General features: G+C 39.8%; 1 protein-coding gene and 1 pseudogene across 1 annotated transcript in view; one reads left to right on the forward strand and one right to left on the reverse strand.

Annotated features, from left to right (window-relative positions):
* LOC121831772 (immunoglobulin superfamily member 3-like) overlaps nucleotides 1-24,266 on the reverse strand; it is a 169,500-nt gene that overhangs the window by 53,759 nt on the left and 91,475 nt on the right. The window lies entirely within an intron of this gene.
* Nucleotides 766-1,155, forward strand: LOC102921685 (fatty acid-binding protein, heart pseudogene; annotated as a pseudogene).

Here is a 24,266-nt window from a genome sequence, read left to right on the forward strand (position 1 = left end):
AAGTAGGACATTTCCTTGCTTATTGCCAGGTTATGGAAAAATCCTTTTTTAAACTTTTACTATTGACATGATATTTTTTATGAAACTCTGAGACCTCCAGTACATTTCCTATCAATAATTTGTTAATCTCATCATTACCTTGTGCTAGAGGGCCTGGCAGACCCATATGGAATCAGATGTGAGTTATACATAAGGGATGCTTCCTATTCCTGATTATTTCTTGTAACTGAATAATGAAGCTAATTTTGATTCATCAGGGATAAATTCTGCAGTCTCAATATGTAATACCACTCTTTCAGCATACTGAGAGTTAGTGACTATATTGAGAGGTTCTGAAAAATCCATTAATACCAACAGAATAGCAATTCTGAGATTTGAACTGAATTATAAGGACACTGAACCACTTTACTTAAATTTTCTTATTTGTAACCTGACTTTCCTTGTTTGTTTGCATCTGTATAAAGTGTATGAGCTCCAGATATGGGTGTTTCCCGTTCAATGTGAGGTAAAATTCAACCAGCTTTCTTTATAAGTTCAATTCTATCACTTTCGGGATATTTATTGTTAATTTTCCCCCCAAAAAATTACTTCAAGCTCTTTGCCAAGGTTTACTTTCTGCCCATAATTTTTCAGTGTCCTCCTTAGTTAAAGGTATGGAAATTTCTGCTGAGTCTATTCCTGCTAATTGATGAAGTCTCAATTTTTCCTTTTAAAATCAAGTCAGTGTGGTTCTGAGTATCTGCACACCTCCTCTCTCATCATACCATGGCGGACACCTTTGTCAGTACCTGGAAGCTATTAAACAGCAAGAATTTTGATGACTATATGAAGTCCCTCGGTGTGGGTTTTGCCACCAGACAGGTGGCTAGCATGACGAAGCCTACCACAATCATTGAGAAAAACAGGAATACTATACTCATAAAGACATACAGCACCTTCAAGAACACAGAGATGAGCTTTCAGCTGGGAATGCAGTTTGATGAGGTAACAGCAGATGACAGGAAGGTCAAGTCGATCGTGATACTGGATGGAGGCAAACTTGTCCATGTGCAGAGGTGGGATGGGCAAGAGACTCTGCTTACAAGGGAGCTGTGTGATGGGAAGCTCATCCTGGCATTCACCCATGGCACCAGAACTTACAAGAAGGAGGCGTGATACTGCTGCACTGTGGCTGACTGTTCCTCTGATAACTGGCTGCCCTTTGACTCAGCACCTCATTCCTCATTTTTTTCCCTCTGGTGTTTTGTATAAATACACTTGGGTTGGGATTTTTTTGGAGATGAGGCACCAGTCTGAATCCCAGTTCCCATTGTGTCTGTGGCTTTATTTTTTAAAATTGTATCCAAAGGTTGCTCTGAGGTCAATAAAGCAGAGCCAAGGCTGCCTAAATAAATAAATAAATAAATAAATAAATAAATAAATAAATAAGTAAGTAAATAAAATCAAGTCAGAGATCTTTTCCACATAAGTTTTTAAATCTGTTTATTTGGTAGAAATATCCATTCCAATATAATAAATTCCCTCCCCATTAAAATTCCTGTAGGAGAATGCTCAGAGGGTAAAATAACCAAAATGCAATCAAGCTTTGGATCTATACCATCCACGTGTCCTCCCTGTACTTTCTTTTCCACCAAGGCCAGTTCTTTCTCAGCTTCAGCTGATAATTCTCTTGGACTATTATTTAGGTCCTTGTCACCGTCTAAGGTTTTGAACAAATTACTAAGTTCATCATTTTTACCCCAACAACAGTTCATAGATAGGAAATGTCTCTAAATAATCTTTGAAAGTCATTAAGAGTCCATAATAGGTCACTCCTAATTTGCACCTTTTGGGGTCTAATTTTTTGTAGACCTATTTTATATCCTAAATAATTAATAAAATCTCCTCTTTGTATTTTTTCAGGAGCAATTTGTAATCCCCAACAAGGCAAATTTTTCTTTGCTTCTTCTAACATTTTTCTAAATTATCTACATTTGAATCAGCTAGTAAAATATTGTCCATATAATGATAAATTACAGATTTAGGAAATTGTTTACATATTACTTTCAATGGCTGTTGTACTAAATATTGACACAGAATTGGGCTATTCAATATTCCCTGTGGGAGGACCCTCCATTGCTATCTCTTAACTGGTTGAGAATTATTATAAGTAGGCACTGTGAAGGCAAATCTTTCTCTGTCTTTTTCTTGTAAGGGTATTGAAAAGAAATAGTCTTTTTTGTTTTTGTTTTTGTTTTTTCAAGACAGGGTTTCTCTGTGTAGCTTTGTGCCTTTCCTGGAACTCACTCTGTAGCCCTGGCTGGCCTTGAACTCAGAGATCCGCCTGCCTCTGCCTCCCAGTGCTGGGATTAAAGGCGTGTGCCACCACTCCCCAGCCCAAGAAACAGTCTTTTAAGTCAATATGTATAGGAGACCATCCTTTAGTTAACAGAGTAGGCAAAGGAATTTCAGATTGTAGAAAGCCCATTGGCTGAATTACTTTGTTTATTGCTCTTAGATCTGTTACCATTCTCCATTCACCAGATTTCTTTTTAATAACAAATACAGGAGAATTCCAAGGGCTGGTTGATTCTTCAATACGCTGAGCATTTAACTGCTCTTCTACCAGCTTTTCTAAAGCCTGGAGTTTCTCTGTTGTTAAAGGCCATTTCTGAAAACAAAAAGACTTGTCTGTTAACCATGATAAAGTTAGAGCTGTTGGTGTCTTTGGAAGATCAACAGTTGTATTGCCTTGTTCTTGTACAATTTGAATGGCTGGTGACCACTAATTAAAATAATCCCTCCTAATATTTCTCTCAGAAATGTGTTAGTTTATCATTTGTTTCTGAGGTTTGAGGAATGTTAATCTGAGTATTCCATTGTTTAATAGATCATGGCCCCATAAGTTCATAGCTATATTATCCACACATAGCTTTAATTTTCCTCTCTGTCCTTCTGATCCTATACATTTGAACCATCTTGCACCCTGTTTCACTTGAGATAATGTTGCAATCCCTAACAGCTGAACATTTACCTCCTGAAGAGGCCAATTTGGATGCCAAAATTCTGGTGCAATTATTGTCATATCAGCACCTGTGTTTACTAAACCTTCCAAGAAAATGTCATTTATTCATATTTTTAATTTTGGTCTTTGTTCATTTATAGAAGTTTGCCAAAAAAGTCACTTATGGTTTCTCCTGAACTTCCTGTTCTCTATGCTAGAGCTGCTCTATCACCTGGAGCAGCCTGGTTTATTCCAATAAGCATTTGGTTATTTAATTGCTCTGAGAAGGGTTTTCTTCTATGATGACAGGAAAGGTCTGAACTGAATTTTCTGTGGGGGCCTGCAATAGACCCCTCTGGGAGTTTCCCGAGGGCAGAGGCAAAGGATTACCTTGTCTGTTACTTATTGATCTACATTCATTGGTCCATTGTTTAACCTTCTGCATAATCCAGAAGGGAGGGGCTTTCTGTTGCTGTTGTTTCTTGAATAAATATTCTTTGTAGGAATGCCCTGTTTACACTCCTTTTTGAAATGACCTTGTTTACCACAACTAAAATATCTGACATTATTTTTCCTCAAAGCTTTTAAAATTACTTCTATCCACATATCATCATGGCCATGAGACTCAATATTGTGTCCCTGATCCAGTCCTCCAAGGGTGCTGATCTTGCCTTTAATGGCCTGATTATTTTTTTGCATGCTGCATTAATGTTATCAAAAGCCAAAATTCAATTATTATCTGTCTAGCTTCCAAATTTGATATCATTCTATTTACTGTTGAAGACAATCTTTGTAAGAAATCCATGAAGGATTCTCTGGGGCCTTGTATAACTTTTGTGAATGATTCAATTTTTTTCCTGCTTCCTCAATTCTGTCCCATGCATTCATGGCTGCCATGTGGCATAGAATTTAGGTTTGGTTATCATATAAACATTATCTTTGTATGTCAATGTATTCGCCTTCTCCAAGAAGCTGATCCTGGGAAATTTCCACACCTCTAGTTCTACATTTGTGTTCTATTGTTTTAGCCTCCTCCTTAAACCATGTTTGGCACTATAATTGTGCCCTTCCTCCAGGAATGCTGCTATCAATTCTTTCCAGTCCTGAGGAATAATCCTATTACAAGTTGACCATGAGTTTTATAATTGCTTTACAAATGCCATAGGATACTATAGCTTCCTTAAATCTCCTTAAATCTAACATTTCCACTGGCGTCCAATGAGCTTGTTACTCTCTTGAGCAGGTAGTTCCTGTAAGGTTACTGGGTATGTTAAGTTTGGTTGTTTGAAAAAATACTGTCTCTCTATAACTGTATAATTCAATCCTGAAATAATTTCACCTTTAAATTCATATGTCTGGGTCTGAATTTCTCTATAAGTCATTATAACAGGTTCTTCCTAAAGTCAATCGTGAGTTAGTTTCATCTTTGAATTTTTCTGTTTGAGTCTGAATTTCTCTATGATTCATTTTAACAGGTTTTTCTAAAACTTTTATCTTGATAGTTAAATTGACCAACCTTTTTAATACTAAAATAAGGATGATTAAACAAATAATATTTATAATTGATGTTGCATACATTCCATCAACATTAATTATCCTCTCATCTAATTGTTCCATTTTCAGACTGCTAATATGTTATCATTCAAAGACCAATTTTCTTCCATTGTAAAAATGTTTCCCATTTTTTAATGTGGGGGGAAAAATCTTTTTAAACTAGTTTCTCCCTTTAAATCCTTAATTGACTTACCAAGTCTGCATAGAACAGTAGAAGTTTGAAGAAACTTCAAAGCAGATGCCTAGTGTGGTTGCAGCCCAAGATGGAAATCCAGAGAGAGCAAGAGCTCACCACCTACCAGGAGCTAAAAAAGCCAAAAAGACTCCAGCCATGTGAGTTGGAGATCTGGCCGCAAAGCAGCTCCAGTTGCGTGTAGCCCAGATAGCTTGTAGCTTTGGCCGAGCCTGGGGCCTTATAAACCCCAGCCAATTTGGGGGGGCCTGTAGCCTCGGGCCTGTAATTCCATCAAAGCTTTTTAATGAGTTTTTGCCACGTGGGCTCCAATTGTGGACGAATTTCTAAGTGGTCTTATTAAATAAAAAAACAAACAAACAAACACACACACACACACACACACACACACACACACACAAACATGAAGCCAGAAATAGGGGTGAAAAATCTGACAGAGATGAGAGGAATTGGAACAGCCACCAGCTAACCTTACCTTACCACCCTGCAGCTCCCATAGTACAAGCTACTTCCTATCTTACCCACGCCTTTAATGCCTTGATGTTCTGCCCTCTCATTGGCTCTTTGCCCAGCTACCTCACTTCCTTGTTCCTGCTGCATGTACAGACCTCTAGGTCTCTATGGTTGGTACTGGGATTAAAGGCTCTGTTTGTTAGTATGGCCTTGAACACACAGCAATCCACATGGATTAAGGGCATGTGCTAACATTGCATGACTTCTGTTTTTACTAATAGTGGCTGACCTTCATCCTCTGATCCTCAGATAAATTTTATTGGGGGACACAGATAAATTATCACCACAGAGAGACAATACTGGGTTATTCCTCAAGATGAGAGATTTATACATCAGAGAATATACTTCACAGTTGGAAAACCCTGTCAATCATTATAAATTAAGCATTAACTAGGGAACATCCCTTTTCAAAAACACATAAACTAAAAACTGGGGAACTGAACCTTCAGAGCAAAAAGAAAATGGAGATCAGAAAGAAATCTAAAGAGCATGCTCTCCTCATGCTTCCTCATCTGCACAATGGAGAGACTACACTGAAGGATATCTAAGCTTCCATCAGCTTCAAACCTGAAAATATTCCTCATTGAAAAGGAAAATGCAGAGATAGAAAAACATGAGTGTGGACTGATCTCCAGTCATAATATTCCTATCCCATCATTTCCTCAGCTAAAGAGACATCAAGAACATTTATTCTTTAAGGGAACACAAAGATTGTTATGGTTTGGATCTGAAATATCTCTCAGTGGCTAAGTGTCAAAGGCCTGGGTGATCAGCCTATGGGACCACTGGGAAGTGGTAGAGATTTTAGGAAATGGGCCTCACAGAAGGAAGTTGCATAATTGAGGCCATGCTCTTTGACAGAATGTTATGTTCTGGCCCCTACCCAACTCTCTGTTGTTTCCTGGGGATCACTGTGATATCTTTCCTCTACCCTCCATTCCCTGTGACATTCTGCCTCACCACAGAGCCAAAGAGATCAAGCCAACTGACCATGGAGAGGCTTCTGAAGCCACATGACAAACTGAACCATTCCAGCTTCATGTTGATTGCTCACATGTATTTTGTCACAGACACAGACAAGCATGTGACTGAATGTTGGGATACTGAACTGGCTCTTGTCATCACTCCAGGCCCCACTCTGGTACTGAAGCTCTTTGTAGCTATGTCTGTGTATGCTAAGTGTTTCCTGGCTTGGAAGGAGGAGAAGTGAAACTCCAGGGTCCCATTGCTAAGGGATATTCGTCTCTTCAGGCCTCTCACTGCCGAATTGTTACTCATAGTTGCTCTTTGGAAGAGAAAAGGATTCCCCCCCCCCCCCAACATTTAAGTAAAAATACATTTGAGTTGAAATTCACAACTTTCCAGTTGACTATCTTGCATAATGGGCCTGGCTCCTTACTTAAATGAGTTCTGTTTCCCATTCAACACACCATGTCCAAACCACTCACCAGCATCTCTACAGAACCTAAGAAACTTGGACCATGTTTTTGAAAATTAGCAAAACTTGAGATCAAATTATTTCCTCAAATGTAAAACTATATATTAAAAAATAGCTAGAATACAAAATGTATGTATGCATATGAATATAAATAATACTAATATCAAAGAGTAGAAAGTAGCCTAAGTGTCATGCACATCAATATGAAAATTCATAAAGAGGGATCAAATAAAGTTTCAGTAGTCATTTAAAAGGATGTTGTGTGTTTGGGATGGAACTCAATGACAAAGTACTTGGCTGACATGCAAGAGGGCCTGAGTTGATCCACAGCAACACACACACACACACACACACACACACACACACACACACTATAGTTGCACATCTATTAATATAGAAATATCTTCAGAATAGGAGAACCTTATACCTAAATATGACAACCAAGATACAAAAGATTATACAATGTTAATCAGTTTATGTCGGAAGAACATGTATGCACAGACACAGGTCTGATTAGATATTCCAAGTAAGATTATACAAGTTTGGTAGCATGTACCTGCAACCCTACCAGTCAGGAAGTTGAGGCAGGAGGGTCACTTGAACATTATTGACCATGCTGGACAACATACCAAGACCCTATCTAAAAATAACCCTACACAATAACTAATTTCTATTGTTTTAAGTGACTGCTGTACAGTGGTCGTGCACATGCACACCATCATCTTTGAGGGAACGTTTCTGCTTCCCATACATGAGAGGGAGAGGTGGTAGGCCTTACTGCTCCACTTTGAAACGTGAGCATTCACTTTCCCAAAGCGCTAGAGCAATAGTCCTTATTGCTAGAAGAATTGACTGCCTATGGATTTTCCCCTCTGCATTGTGTACGTTATCATTGCTGCACCAGTTGTGACAGTGTTGAGAGGCTACCAGTTATATTTGCTGTTAATAGTCTATTTGTAGATTAGTATTAAAATGGGTTTAATCCATTTTTAAAGCTGTATGGATTTTTCTAAAGGAACAGCCAGTTGCAATATGGGTTTTCATAGAGATTAAACCAATTATAACGTTTAGCAGTTGAGAGCACATGTTCATATAGCAATGTAAAAACACACTAATGAGTATTTGATAATTTCCCATTAGCATAATTTCATGTTGTACAAGTAAATTACAATTACATCTCTAATTTTGGTTAATATTCATTGGTTAACAATAAAGTGACAAAAGCTCAAAAAAATTACTAATTCATTTTTATTTTATGTGCATTGTTGTATTGCCTGCATGTATGTCTGTGTTAGGGTGTCAGGTCCCCTGGAACTGGAGTTATAGACAATTGTGAACCACCATGTGGGTCCTCTAAAAATAGCAGTCAGTGCTCTTAAGCACTGAACCACCTTTCCAGCCCAACCTTCAACCTATATACTTGAATGAAACAAAAGTTTTTAACCAGAAAAAATAATAATAAACCAAAAGGGAAGTGAGCATTGGAGATCTACATCCCAGTCTCAGCATGTCAAAGTTCATTAGTAGAAAAGTCTGAATAAGTCATCACATTTTCCTTGTGTCTCAGTTTACCCATAAAATGGAAATAGCTGTCTTCATCTGGCATATAGTTTTTGACAAAATACCATCCCACAGTTGAGCACAATGCTAAGCAGTTTCACTGTTTTGTATTTCCTTGAGAGAAATGAATGCATGCCACTCAAGACTTAGCTCTTAATGACCACGGCAACTTTATTCTAAATAGCCACGCACTAGAAATGACCTGAATGTCTATACAATAACATGTCAAGCATTAATAAAAGAGAACAACATGCTGGTACACACAATACTTCACACATGTAGACATAGGTCAATACATGTGCATAGTATATGCTAATCAAAATAATTATATTGTTAAAAACACCATGTCAGATGGAAAAACCAGACAGGAAAAACTACATTGTGTACTATTATATTCACACAAAATTCTTGAATGTGGGATCTAGCTTATTGCAGAGTACTTATCTACTTTTTTTAGAAAAGAATTACTTAATTATGTGTTTGAGTGTTTTACCCACAGGCATGTAACTGAACTACGTGTGTGCAGTACCAGAGGAGTCCAGAAGAGGGCATTAGATCCTCTGGGAATGGAGTTAAGAGAGGGTTGTGAATCACCCTGTGGATTCCAAGGATCAAACCCAGGTCTTCTGCAAAGAGCAGTTACTGCTCTTTCACCTCTGAGCTACTTCCCCCAAACCATGAATTTAACCCGTAGCACTGTGTGAACTAGGCATAGTGGCACACATCTGTAAACCGAGGATTCTGGAGGTGGAGGCAAAAAGATTAAAAGTTCAAGGATATCCTCAGTGTTAAATTTAAGGCCAGTCTGAATTATATGGGACTCTATTTCAAAAAATTAAATAAGTGGCCAGGTGGTGGTGGTGCAAGACTTTAATCCCAGCACTCGGGAGGCAGAGGCAGGCGGATCTTTGTGAGTTCGAGGCCAGCCTGGTCTACAGAGTGAGATCCAGGAAAGGCGCAAAGCTACACAGAGAAACCCTGTCTTCAAAAACAAAAACAAAAACAAAAAAAATATTAAAAAAGTGAATAAATAAATGAGATTATATACATGAATTAGATTAAAGTTTTAAGCATGTGCACACTCTACTCCTTTCTTAATACTGATAAGGGAGGATTTCCTGTGAAAATACCTGTTAAATTTAACAATACCCAGTATCATTGCTAAGCAAAGGCATAATTGTTTCTTGTCCCTTTTATTTCTTTTAACAATGCTAAATTTGACATCACATTCCAGGTTTGCAGGATATACACCTTCTAAATTACTTTTATACTCCCTTCTGCTAAATATCTAGTTGAAAAGTTGAGAAAGGGGGAAAAAACTTTTCCAATTTTAGCCTCAAATCCTGCCAGAAAAGCCTGACAATGCAACCATCAGATATTAAATATTTAGAAACCTTTCAGATTTACCCTTCACATGACAAGGACATTTTGGATTAACTGAATGTTGGGATTGTGAATGATGTGCCTGATGATGTGTGCTAGGACATGTCAGGGTGGCCCTGTCCTGACTCAGACAGCATCTACACAGAAGGTTATAGTTTGATTCTCCTGTGGGATAATGAGCAAGGCTGGAGGAGGAAGTGCTTTAGAAATGAGAAGTGGTAACGGTGTGGTGGCCACATAAGAAGGAACCCTGAGAAGTGGCAAGGTGTCAGAAGCCAGGGCCTCCTTTCCTATCTGTTGCCCAGCTGGCTTCTGATATTCCTTACCACAACTGGGGGAGGGGTGGCCACATGACATAGTCTGGACTGTGTCTAGGGTGACTGCCCAGTGTGTCTGTCTTGGGGTGGAAAATCAGCATGCTGTGGGCTTCCTGAGTGTCTGTGTGGGGTGGAGCAGCAAGCTGCCCTGCTTGTTACCCTGAGACATTCCTGTGATACTACTTTTTTCTTTTCTTTTCTTTTCTTTTCTTTTCTTTTCTTTTCTTTTCTTTTCTTTTCTTTCCTTTTCTTTTCTTTTCTTTCATTTTCTGTTTTCGTTTCTGTTTGTTTGTGTGTTTTTTATTTTGTTTTCTATTTTCTTTCTTTTTGGGGGGTGGGTGGGGGTTTGAGATAGCGATTCTCTCTTTAGCCCTGGCTGTCCTGAAACTCCCTCTATAGACCATGCTGGCTTTGAACACAAGAGATCTATTTGCCTCTGCCTCCCAAGTGCTGGGATTAAAGACGTGTGCTCCCATTACCCTCCCTGCTTCATCTGTGATTTCTACTTCAAAAGATCGATTTATTTATGTATTTTATGAGTACTCTGTTTGCATGTATGCTTGTATACTTGCATGCCAGAGAGGGAGTCTGATCCCATTATAGATGGTTGTGAGCCATCATGTGGTTGCTGGAAATTGAACTCAGGACCTCTGTGAGAACAGCCAATGTTTTTAACTGCTGAATCATCTCTCCAGTCGCTATGATTTCTAATAAGAGAGAGCACTGGCTCCCACCATGGCTGACTACAAAACTGGGCACTCTTCTTTTTAGTATTTATGTTTGGAGCTTTTGTTTTTACTCTGTACATAGCATAGCTGGCCTGAAATTTACTAGGTAAGCCAAGTTTGCTTCAAAGTTGCAGCCATCCTCCAGCCTCAACCTCCTGAGTGTTAGGACTACAAACTCTGTAACAAGCTTAATTAAAAGGTATGGAAGAACCTAAGAGCCATGGGAGTGTGCACCATCATCACTCTTAATGTCTGTGGATGGTTTTCTAAACTACCCTCCACCATTACTCTGTCAGCATTACCATAAAGTAATGAACAACCATTGTTCTGCTCTCCTTCCTCCATTTCCACTGAGGAGAAGGGGGACAGTTTCAGATCCCAGTTCCAATCTATAGTGTGACACCATCCCTGAGTGTCATAATTGCACAATCGGTTAGGCAATCAGTGACTGAAAGTTCTAAGATATAGGTTAAAGGCAAATGCTAAGATGGATTGTTGGGGGTAAGAAGTTTATTAGGACAGCTTTTGACATCATAGAAAAACAGATCAGAGTCCAAGAGGCAGAAATGAAATCTACTTTTTATAGCTCTTGGAAAGGAGGGTGGTTTCACAGTGTGGGTCTAGAACTCATTTCTAAGCAAGAGGTGAGAAAGAAACAAGAGATATTAAAGATAAACCTGCTTTAATATAAACTCACTTCCCCAGGTAAACAATCCTTGTACGTAGAAGTCTGTTAGCTATAGATTCACAGACAGTGCCCTTTGTCAGGAGCCTGTCTGGTCTGGTTTCTAAGGTTGCAATCATTATATTTAACTCAATGTGTTCAAAGATGTACAATTTAAAAGTGGGTTGAATTGTGTACCTCTAAAGACAGGCTGGAAACCTAACTGTAAAGATCTCAGAATATGACCTTCTTTGGCAGTGGGTTATTGCAGACATGATTTGTTGAGCTGAGGTCATACTGGAGGATGGTAGCCTCTTGATCAAGCAAACCCAGCATCTTGGAAGAAAGGAGAATAAAGGCTGGCCTTGAATGTGCTGTGTAGTCCAGGATGGTCTTGATCTCCTGACCCACACATACACACACACACACACCCATAGTAATAACAACAATCATAACAATAATTCATATAAAGAATTATCAAAGGAGTTGTGGCTCAGTGGACATATCCAAGGTCATGAGTTCAGTCCCTACCACCAAACACACAAAAATATTATCATTTTATGGCTACATTTGGTGAGATGCAATGACAATGGTTATGTAAAAATGTGTTCTAATACTTTAGAGATACATAACCCAACACTTAAAAAAGAAATGGTCTTCACCTTAAGAAGTGTCCTAGTCCCTAATCATGTCCTAGTCCTTGTCAATCATGCAGAAAATAATGGAATCAAGTTTAGTTAACATTTTATAGTTAACCAAAAGTTAAAAGACAGAATCTAGATGACAAGTAAGTTTAGTATCATTTCATTGTAGTATCCTCTAGTCCCTGCCTGAAAATATTATTTTGATTATTTTCTTAACTTTAATTTTTATTTTATTATATTATGTGGATATTGCCTTCATGTATTTCTGTGTACCATTTGAGTTTCTGGTGTCTGCAGAGGCAAGAAGGTGTCAGAAGCCCTGGAACTGGAGCTACAGATGGTTTTGAGCCACCATGTGAATACTAAGAATAGAACCCAGGTCATCTGGAAGAGCAGCCAGTGATTTAACTGCTAAGCTATCTCTCAGCCCCAATTCTTTTTATTTATTTATTTATCTTTGTATGTCTGTGTATCTATGATGTATGTGTATATGCTTATGGACAGGCACACACAAGTGTGGGATACAAGTAGAGATAAGTAGAGGTCAGGGGACAGCTTGCAGTGTCTGTCCTCCCTTCCACCATGTTTGATGTGGGGTCTCTTATGATTTGCTGCTGTGTACTCCAGGCAAGAAGGCCCTTGAGGATCCATGGTCTCTCTTGGCTCTACCTCTCATATCACCCAAGGAATGCTGGGAGCACATAAGCATTCTACTGCATATGGCATTTATTTGAGTTCTGGGGATGCAAATGCCAGTATTGATGCTTGTACAGCAAGCAATATACCCACCAAACCATCTCCTAAGTCTGAATTTCTTTCCTTCTTTCCCAAATGATTCTCATTACTCGGTGTAAACTGCTACACATCTTGTTTCTCAGACTATCAGCTACATCAATACTGTCTATAAAACATATATATATATATATATATATATATATATATATATATATATATATATATGGTTTAATTTTATTAAAATAACAAAATTATTTCAAACTTTAAAAAAATCAATCAAGAAACAGCATGCATCACAGAGTGGCTACACACACATTGAATTAATCCCAGCACTCAGGAGGTAAGGGGAATTCTGTGAATTGAAGTGTAGCCTGGTGTATGTAGTGTGTTCCTAACTAGTCAGGGACACATTGTGAGAACCTGTCTCGAACAAACAAAAAAGAAACAGTAAGATGAAGGACTCTATCACTAATGATTACAATTATTTACCAGTCAATACATACCTAGGAGAATGAGTTATGAAATTAGACTTTGGACAGGGCAGCTATATTGATAGCAAATTATTTTTAATTTTTCTATACTTCTATATTGTATGAATTTTTCTGATGATTATGTACATTAGTGTACTAGTTAAAACAGTAAATCAAAATAGTAGTTAAGTAAATAATTAATTGACTACTATTGAAACCATGATCCATGTCTCTAAATATTTACATGTGATAGTTATGAATTGTCTTAAGATAATGCTTGCAGAGAAAATACTGGTTCAGCATTTCCTTAGAAGTCATCTCAGTTCATCGTTTCGAAATTGTGTTGATGAAATATTGCTTCACCAACTCCCCCAGGCCATACTTTTTTGACTCAAAATCTTTTTTAAAGTTAAAATACTAAGCCAGGCAATGGTTGCCACACCTTTAATCCCAGAACTCAGGAGGCAGAGGTAAGCAGATCTTTTTGAGTTCATAGCCAGCCTGGTCTCCAAAGAGTGTTTCAGGAAAGTCAAGGCTATGCAAAGAAACCCTGTCTCAAAATTTTAAAAAGTTCAAATACTAAGTACTCAGTGTGAAACTTCAAGACTCACCACCATGGTGTAGACTCAATCCTACCAGAGCTTCTCCGAAAGCTGGGAATCTTAGTAGAGGTAACAGTCTGATCTTCTCCCCACCCCATTGTCCTGTAGAACCAGCCAGGAACCCAATGCCCAGCATAGGACATGGTGGACATAAGGCTCCTGATGAAGACAAAGTGGGTCTGACCATCCATTTTCTACCAAGTACAAGCAGAAGAGTGTCTGTCTTAGTTTTCTAATACCGTGAAGAGACATCATGACCAAAGCAACTCACAGAACAAAGTTTATTTGGGGCTAACAGTTTCAGAGGGTTAGAATGTCATGGTTGGGGGCATGGCAGCAGTCAGGAGGGCAGGGCAATGGAACAGTAGCTGACAGCTCACATCTAAGCTACAAGCAGGAGGCAGAGAGAGCTAATTGAGAACGGCATTAGTTTTCAAAACCTCCAAGCCTGCCCTAGTGACATACCTCCTCCCAGAACGTCACACCTCTTAATCCTATTCAAACAGTTCCACTAACTGGTGACCAAGGATCCAAATGTATGAGTCTATGCTGGCCATTCTCCCTCAAACCATCACAGTTCCAATGGTCATTGGTACAAGTACGGCAACCAGCAGTCTCACAACGTTAACAAAGCACTGTCCATGGAGGCTAGTCAGCCCTAATTTATATCACCTGCCCCCTTTCAGAGCCACATAGAGGGTTCCTTAGCTTTTGTCTTCAAAGAGGAGGAAAGAAGAGGCAGGACTAGCGACCACTCCTCCCTCCCAATAAGTAGTCTTCGAAAGGGCCAAGTGGCATAAAACAGCACTGAAGACATGACAATCAGTGTACCCAGTTCCTCCCCGTGTTAGCAGCCCCCAATGCTGCTGAGACTTCACTTATACATATAAGATAGAGGTGGTTGGACAAAATGCCAATGGAACTTGCTTTGCTTCTATCTTTATTCCCTGATGCCTTCAAGTCCAGGCAGAGAGTTGATCCACATTCATGAATGAAGGCAGAGGGATTGAAAGATGATCCCACACCCATGCATGAAGACAGAGGGGCAGGGGCACTTTCTACACCCTTGCATGAAGTTGGAGGGAGCAAGGAGCTACTTCTGCACTCATGCAAGAAGGCAGGGGGCAGAGGGCTCATCCTCCACTCTTGCATGTAGGATGTCACCCCTGGACAAAGAGAGGAAGTATTAGGTAGTAATGCTACTCAAAATTGTCCTTGTGCTGATGGGAAAGCTAAACTTAATCTTGCTGTCTGAAAAATGGCAGAATGACATGCTGTGATCACAACCTCCCAACAATTCCAGCCTGCCCCTCCACCCTGCATCCTCTACACCACTCTAGACATGTTGACTGCTGGGAAAAAAAATAGGTAAATTCAGAATCTCAGAATCTTATATATATTTTGTCAGGATTGTACCAATAACCAATTACCATAACAAAATTCGGGAGAGTCACAATTCAAATTGTGGAAATAATGCAATAACTACTGATTTATATGAATTAAATACTGGAATATTCTGTCAATGGTTTCACATCAGTTGTAATTTTAAAAAGTAATGATTAAATGATTGCAAAGCTTCTTGGAACAAATGAATAAAATGTGTGAGCTGACACCTTAAATTTCCTTTTCAGTGCCTTCAAAGAGTCAGCATTCATTCAACAGCCCTTTGTTAAGTTTTCATGTATTTGTATAATTTGTAAGTTTAATTTTATTATATAATGGGCAAAGGTCACACATTCTGGGAATTAATTTTCTGTTCACATGGAAACTTGTTTTGTGACTTTATCCATAGACCACCATGTTGTCCCATTAGGTGATAGAAGAAAGTGCTGTTGGATGTCAACTCCATTTGATTGACATTCTAGCTTAACTCTGATGACCCTCTGTTGATATGTGGTGAGTGTGGGGTTGGAGGGGGTGAGGGGGAGGACTCAGGATGATCGGCTCATTGATCAATGGATGCTGAAGTCCCTCACTGCTATTTTGCAGCCTGTATTCCTCAAAATTCTTATCATCAAAATGGTCATACCACCATAGTGCTTTACAAACTTGATGTAATCTCATGAAAATTCTAATGTGCTCCTCTACAAAAAACAAAACAGATAAAATTAAAATACAAATGCAAGCACAAAAGATTCTGAACAGACCAAAGCTGAACACATCACCATGCCTGATCTCAGACATACTACAGTTACCAAGTCTAGGCAGTATTGGCATTAAAAAGTAGTGCAAACTGAATGTAACAGAGATTCCAGAAATTACTTCATGAATCTACAACCAACAGATGGTTGACAAAGGTGCCAAAAGTCATGTGTGGAGAAAGGCCAGCACCTTCAATAAATAGAAGAGGGGAAGTGGGGTATCCATAAACAGATCAGTCTGGCCTCAAACTCTCTATGCAGCTGAAGATGGTGCCTCTACCTCTCCAGTGCTGTGGTTTCAGCTGAGTACTAAGACACCTGCCAGAAGAACATAGGTTAAACACTCTGCTCCTCATACTATACTCAAAAACAAGCAGCCAAACACATGAACAAGCTGAAAATGGATCCAAGAGTTCATAAGACAAGAGAAACATAAAGAAAGCATAAGACAAGAGAAACAATTCAAGGTATGGGTATGGTATCATTATATTTGTTTTAAATAAAAGATACATTCCTGAATGACACAGTACATACATGCATACAGGTTTGCTTACCATAGCTCCAGTTCCATAAAGTCAAACATAATTTGAAAACATTAAATGAACTATTCCATAAACAAATAATTAATAAGTTTTTGGTTGTATACTGCACTGAATACGGTGATGAAAACCCATCTTGTTTTGTACTTTCCTATTGATATGAGTCCCTCCATTGTCCAGCATCATCATGGTGTATATGCCATATGGGATATAAAACTGGCTCCTACAGTATTACAGGGCTTGTATATACCACCCAGTGTGATCCTGCATCTCAAGTGTCCACTAGCATTTCTCTGCAGGGGAGGCTACTGTACATTTGTAGTCAGATGTTTCTCCAGTCCTGCCCAGCCCTGAGATCCATTTGAATCTCTCTCACTGTGGTCTCACAGCTGCTTATAAAAAAATTACACAGAGGCTTATATTAATCACAAACTCTATGGCCTATTGTTCAAGCTTCTTGCCAGCTAGCTCTAAGCATCTCCCCCATTCTCCTTTCTTCTTCTCTCTCTTCTGTGCATATATACTGCCTAACCTTATTTTTCTTCACCATTGGCCAAACAGTTTTATTTATCAACCAATCAGAGCAACACATATTCACAGGGTACAGAAAGACATCCCACAGCTTGTATTATTCGTGAATGTTTTCACCCATTCCTTAGACTCTTTTTTATTTTATTTACTTATTTGTTTATTCAAACATTCAATGTTGTTCCTTGTTCTACTTACTATTTCTTATTCTTCAAATATTTTATTTATTTTTAATTTATTCTCTGGCGATTTTATACTTGAATATGAAATATTGAGATCCCATTTACTCCCCTTCCTCCAACTCCTCTGAAACTCCTCTCAACTTCTGGTTTTGTTTGGGTTTGTTTTTTTCCTTTTGGTTTGGTTTTTGACACAGGGTTTCTTTGTGTAGGCTTGGTTGTCCTGGAACCTCACATTCAAAGATCTGCCTGCCTTGTCTCTGCCTCCTTAATGCTGAGATTAAAAGTACATGTTACCACATGTCACTTTATGTATATTTTTATTAATCCACAGACTAATTACTACTGTTTTTTTTTTGTAAAGGCACACAGGGCCAACCACCAGAGAATGGACAACCTACTGGGTGCTATACCACTGAAAAAAATGGACCTTCTCTCCTTAAGGATCCCCCAGATGCCAAAAAGCTCCTCAGTTGTCCATGGGCTTCAGGCATCTCTCCCTATCCATGCTGGTTGATCTCATGCAGATCTTGTCAGGCAATAATAGTTGCTGTGTCTCAGAAGTCCAACAGCTCCATCACATTCAGAAGACACTGTCTTGAAGCAGTCCACCCCAACCTTTAGCTCTTACAATCTTTCTACCTCCTCTTCCACGATGTTCTGAGCCTTGGGGAGAATGGGTGTGATAAAGATGTCCAGTTGAGGGCTGAGCTGCACAATCACTTATTTTCCGCACTTTAACCAGGTGTGAGTCTCTGTATAAACCACCATCTTAATACCAACTCCCTTTGGGAGAATAGCTGCAGGTTCTCTCCATGACCTAGGCCCTCCCCAGCCATGGGTTCTTGGCCAGGTTGAGAGTACCACCATCTCCACATTCTTGATAGAGTATTTTGTCATACTAAAGGTTTACATTTTAATAAAGTCCAACATAACTATTATTTCAATTGTTCATGCTTCTAGTATTATAGCTAAGATCCATTTCATAATAAAAATATTGAAATTCATGATTGTGCTTGATCTTACTTAAAAATCTAAATCCTTCCTTGCATGGCAAATACAAAATAAAAATCAAATGAAGCTGGGCAGTGGTGGCACATGCTTTTAATCCCAGCATTGGGAGGGAGAGGCAGGTGAATCTCTTTGAGTTCGAGGCCAGCCTAGTCTACAAAGTGAGTTCCAGGACAGAATCCAAAGGTTACACAGAGAAACCTTGTCTTGAAAAAAACCAACAAACCATGCCCCCAAAATCAAATGAAAGCATTAATAAATGTTGGGTAGATGAGGTGTGTTAAAAATTAGGAACCTGTGAGCGCAAGAGAGACATTTAGAGTGGGTATCATATATATCCCATAAATTCCAAACCCCTAGTCTTTACAACAATGAACAATAGATGCCCCCAGAATCTGCTCCACCCACTGGCTCAGACTCGGTGGTACCAAACTCCAGTCTTACTGATAGTTGATGAGATCTGTCAGGACTCTGAGGCAAGGCTCTCTCTTATCCCTTACTTTCTAGCCTGAACTCAGCCTCCTGATGTCTGTACCAGTCAGTGCCTGCCTGGTCCTTATGTTTTACACAGCTATATCTCTGGGCCTTCCCTCACTATAGACTGCAAGGCTAAACTGAGGTCTATCTCTCAAGATGGCTCCAAGTTGAGGAACCTGAGTCACAAGGTGGGCAAAATGGGATTTTTCTCTACCACTGAGCCATCTGCAAGAGGAATCAGTCCAATCAAAACCCACAGCTGTGTTTGAGGCTTGAGGGCTCTGGGATTGTCCTGTGGGAGGACAGGCCATTCTTCCTCTGGCTATGCTTTGGAAGCAGTTTCTACTTCCTCTTCACATGAGGATATTGCACAGCTGAGACCCATGCTTTCTCTACTTCTCTACATCACATGCCCTTTTCCTTCCCACTTTGAGGGAACCTTTCCCTTTCCTGGTGGACTTCTGAAGCCACATATTTCCTTCTTTGAGATAAAGTTTGTTTTTTATTATTGTAATTAGCTCCTTCACAGACTCACAAAAGGCAGATTCTGGTTGATCATCTAACCCAGAAGTCCCTCCACTCCTTGATACTTACCTAAAGCAGTTGAAAACCCAACAAACAAACATGCAAAAACCCTGCACCTGAAATCTTACAGCAGCTTAGCTGAGTTTCCAGAACTTGGAAGCTCCCAAACTGTCTCCCAACAGCAGATGAACAAATGAGCTTTAGTACACTCAATGAAATGAATGTATTCATCTATGAAGTCAGCTGTGCTGGGCATGATCATGCATACCTGTTATCCCAACACTGAAAACTCTGAGGCAGGAGGATCACAAGGTACAGGCTAGCCTACTGTATAGGAAGAACCCTCGTCAAAACAGTAGCCCAGGGCTAGGCAGCGGGCTCAGCAGTCAAGGGCACTTGCTGTTCTCACAGGAGACACTGATTCTATTCTCAGCACCCACGTGAGTCCATTCAGAGATCCCTAAAACTCTATTTGAATGGGATCCCATCCTCTTTTCTGGCCTCCTTGGGCAGTTACACATACCCCACATACACATAAATAAAAATTTAAAAATTTCAACCCCAAAAAAGAGCCATGAAGAAAAGAAGGCCCCTGTCTCCTCTCCTCTTTCTCTTTCCTCTCCTTCCTGTCCCAACTCCCTCTTTTTTATCTTTCACTTTTGTTCTTTCTGTCAATGAATAAAGGATGTGTGTGTGTGTGTGTGTGTGTGTGTGTGTGTGTGTGTGTTGAATGGGGAAGGTAGTTTTGTGGGAAATCTTTTTACTTTCCACTTAGTTTTGCTGTAAGCATAAATTGTTCTTAATAAACAAAATCTGTTGAAAAATATGACTGCAGGTACAGAAACTGGGGAAGACAGCCAGTCCATATCAGCACTCTGCAATGGAGAATTGGGGTAACCTTTGAGCATTTCCCCACAGCACTATGGGGATTTTCTTTCTTGTATTTTTTTTAAGAGTTGTTGTGGGGAAACATTCAGTCCTTTGAAGGCCCATGGAGAGAGTCAGCTAACAGCTGTGCCTCAGCTTCCTGGGGGAGTCTCATGAAGACATGGGAACACTCAGACTTTCCCAATACCAGCTCCTGGAAGTCAGACATGGGACAGGTCTGCTGTCACAGGCTTCATGGCCCTTCCTTTACTTGGTTGTACACCTGTCCTCAACCATTGTTGATATTGAATTGTTTCATTTTGTGCATTTCATGTTTTTCTGCAGGACCTAACGGAGACATCCTGAAAGCACCCTGTCCTGAAAGCACCCAGTCTTCAGTCCTCTCCCCTCCCATGCTCCCTAGGACAGTGGGTTTTACTCCAAGGCACACACATAAATCATCTAAATTGAAACTTCAGGACACAAGCAGCTAACATCTGATATTACCAGGTCAGTGGGCAGTTTTCAGCTCTCCAGGTGACTCAGCTCAGCAGGCCAAGTACACAAGTACAAACTACAGGTCTCTCTCTCTCTCTCTCTCTCTCTCTCTCTCTCTCTCTCTCTCTCTCTCTTTAGTTTTTGTTTTTTTCAAGACAGGGTTTCTCTGTGTAGCTTTGTGCCTTTCCTGGAACTTACTCTGTAGTCCAGGCTGGCTCAAACTAACAGAGATCCACCTAGCTCTGCTTCCTGAGTGCTGGGATTAAAGGCGTGTGCTACCACCACCCAGTTGCAAACTACAGATATTGATGAGCCCTTGACAATTACCCAAACTTCTACATTTTCCTCCAACTAATCACAAAAGCAAAGTGAGATGAATATATAAAAGAGAGTCATAAATATAAACACATGGAAAAATTGAAATACATACCATTTTTAAAACCAAGTTGTAGACTATCATGATCCCTATACCATCACCACTCCAAAGCCAGAAGTTTGGTCTTAGCTCCTAGTAGACCCAAAGTAGTTAGGGCCAAGTTTCTTATCCCATATCTCTTCTTCAGGCTCCTTCTTATGCTTAGATGACAACACAGCCTGTAGATTACCCTTTTCCTTCCCTTCCTTTCTGAAAACCTATGATAATCTCCAATATAACATGCTATGTAAATAATCTAACTTTCCCCTACTGCCCCATACCCAAACTAAGCTAGCTACCCTAGAACCATGCTGCCAAAGCAAATTCTGATAATCTAATACAGCATGTACTAGGCAGCAGATATAAAACTTTAGTATATTAAAGTGCTATGTTTTCCAAGAGTGAGACTCCTCCCAAACAGATGTGCTCTTAGGTCCTTTCTCACTGAGCCCCATGGAGAGGTCTATATGTAGATTTCTTTTTTTTTTTTTATTTGGTTTTTCGAGACAGGGTTTCTCTGCGTAGCTTTGTGCCTTTCCTGGAGCTCACTTGGTAGTCCAGGCTGACCTCGAACTCACAGAGATCCGCCTGGCTCTGCCTCCCGAGTGCTGGGATTAAAGGTGTGCGCCACCACCGCCCGGCATAGATTTCTTTCAGGAGATGTTCACTTGGCAACACATGCCTTTGGTTTCATCTCGAATATCACTCTTTCCTAGGGACGGTCCTGAGAATGGGCTAAAGCTGTTCCCTCTGACACAGAGATTCCCTGCAACACTGTCACTCAGCAGACAGTTGTAGCAGCCACAACTACAGGCTGTGATTGGTTCCCAGTGGGGAGACTAGATTCTAAGGTCTCTGCTCATCCCTCATGCGAGTTTCCTAGTCCCAAATGTCATGATTGGGAAGCTAAGTGTTGTCACAACATCCTCTCCTCAGAATGAATCAGCAGATCAATGGACCAGAATTGATGTCCTTTTCCATCTACTCCCACCTGTCCTGCAGCTTCTCAGGAACTAGATTTCAGAAAAGGACCCTAGCCCCAGTCCTGAGAAGGGCACTTGGCACCTGCTTAAATTGTGATAAAATTTAACCAAATTTCCAATGTCCTATGAGCCTACACATTGTAAGGTGGAGATGTCTGGCCAAAATGAACTGGTCAGTTTGAAAAAAAAAATAAATGCCAAGCCAGTTTTCAGAGTGAAGAAACAATAATTTTTAATTAGTGAAAGTGCACACAGCTGAAGTCAGACAACTACCCAATATCCCATCTTTATTACTGTCCAATTTATGCACACAGCTCTCAGAGGACTGACTGGTTCTGTTGCTTCATAAGATGTGCGAAGTTTCATAAATTTAAAGGTATAGTCAAGATTGGCATGAAGGTGCCACACACTTTTAATCCCAGCTCTTGGCATACAGGTACAAAAGGATCTCTGTGAGACTGAGGCCAGCCTGGTCCATATAGACGGGAAGTTCCAGCCAAACTGGGGCTACACAGTCTCTATTCTAAAAATATAAAAAATAAAAAAGTATAGTTGTTAAGCATTGTAATGAGCTATTCCACAATAGGTTATAGGTAACAGAATCAATATAATCTTATAAGTTCAAGATTAAAAGAAAATTGAGTAAAATCGACAAGACTGATGTATCTAGGAATATCAACAAAATTCATCTTGGATATTTCTATCCATCCTCTCAACTGATGGCTTTTTTCCTATAATATAAAAAATATAAACACCAACTATATCAAAGGGAAACATGATTATTTTAAAGACATATCAGACAGCCTGCAAAATAGGCTTGTGGTTGTAATAATATGAAAATCATTGTCTCAGCTCTAACTGGACATCGGCTATTACTACTACATCTGCTAGGATTGGCACATGCATTCTGGAATGTTTTCACTGCTCAAAGTCTTCTCACCAGTCACCTCTCATTTCAATGACCACTGTCCACCGAGGTAAGTGTGGATGGACATGATAACAGCAAACAGATAGAGGAAACAGACATAGAGGGTACTCTATTGTTACTACTGACTAGTACTGGAGCCCATATAAATGACCTGTTTTCTACTGAGTCCCATGTGCTTTCACAGAATGTCACTAGTCACCATGTTCCTAGTTCAAGCAAGATTTGGAAATGCTAGTTTGGATAGTGAGACAGATTTCGAGACCCAGTCATGTCTATCAGATATCTCTAGGAAGACTGAAGAGCAGAGCAGACATCACAATCTCAGAGCCCTGGGGTCACCAGACAGGAATCAGGAAGGAGGCAGGAGAGTGCAGGGGTGGATGGCCCCATCTAGTGGCCTCATCTCTCTAGAACCCAGGCTGATCTTGACAAATCTTCATTTGTAGTTTTTCTCATTGAGAGAGGCCTAGTTTGATGTGTAATTGCCTCATATTAACCTCAAATATAACACTGTATACTAAAGAAACCCTGTCTTGACCCCCCCAAAAAAAATCACTCCTGTTTAAACACAACCTTTTTAAGGCAGACAAAGGAATCCCCATTTGGCAAAATGAGAATGCAACTTCCTACCATCTGACCTCCTCGAGAAATCCACAATCATCACATATTCATTTCCTAGAACTCTGTAGAACAGCAATGGACTGAGATCCAGAAACTGCTCTCCTACAGACTGAGTGTCTCTAACTGGAGTCAGCTTATTAAAACACTGAAATAGAAATTAATACCCTCTTACATCTCTGCTCTTCTCAACAACCAAACTGGCAAAGAATATACCAATATACCAATACAACAGCCTTTGTTAACTCTAGCAAAAACCAAGTATTCAATTGATTCTGACAAACTGATCCACTATGAGAAATGATTTGTCTTTCTGAAATGAATTTAAATCTAGAGGCAATTATAAATTTAGAACTCTGAATGAAACCAGTGATAGTCCCAAACCCGGTCACCCCTGGAACAGGACTTCTCTCAGGCAGAGAGCCTGGGTCCTGCTCCCCCTTTCCCCTTCATGTCTGCATTGTCTCCTTCCAGCACCTAATTCAGAGTCCAGTGGGTGAGGACAGGACACTGAGCACCAAGTCAGACTGCAGTGGAAACGGCACTAATGAACTCAGTCCTTGGTCCTCTATTTTCTTCCCTGATGTCTGCCTGGTCCTTTCTCACCATGGCAAACTCTCCTGACATAAAACACCTATCCTTATCCTAAGATCAACCACATAATAATGTATTGTATATCCAGAGCTTTGAGAAAGCATAACCAACTCTATTGGGATGTTAGAATTCCTTCTATTTATCTATTAGAGAAATTAAAACCTGCATGTTCCCATTAT

The sequence above is a fragment of the Peromyscus maniculatus genome, chromosome 8 (genome assembly GCF_049852395.1).
Source record: "Peromyscus maniculatus bairdii isolate BWxNUB_F1_BW_parent chromosome 8, HU_Pman_BW_mat_3.1, whole genome shotgun sequence".
In the NCBI taxonomy this organism is placed as follows: Eukaryota; Metazoa; Chordata; class Mammalia; order Rodentia; family Cricetidae; genus Peromyscus; species Peromyscus maniculatus.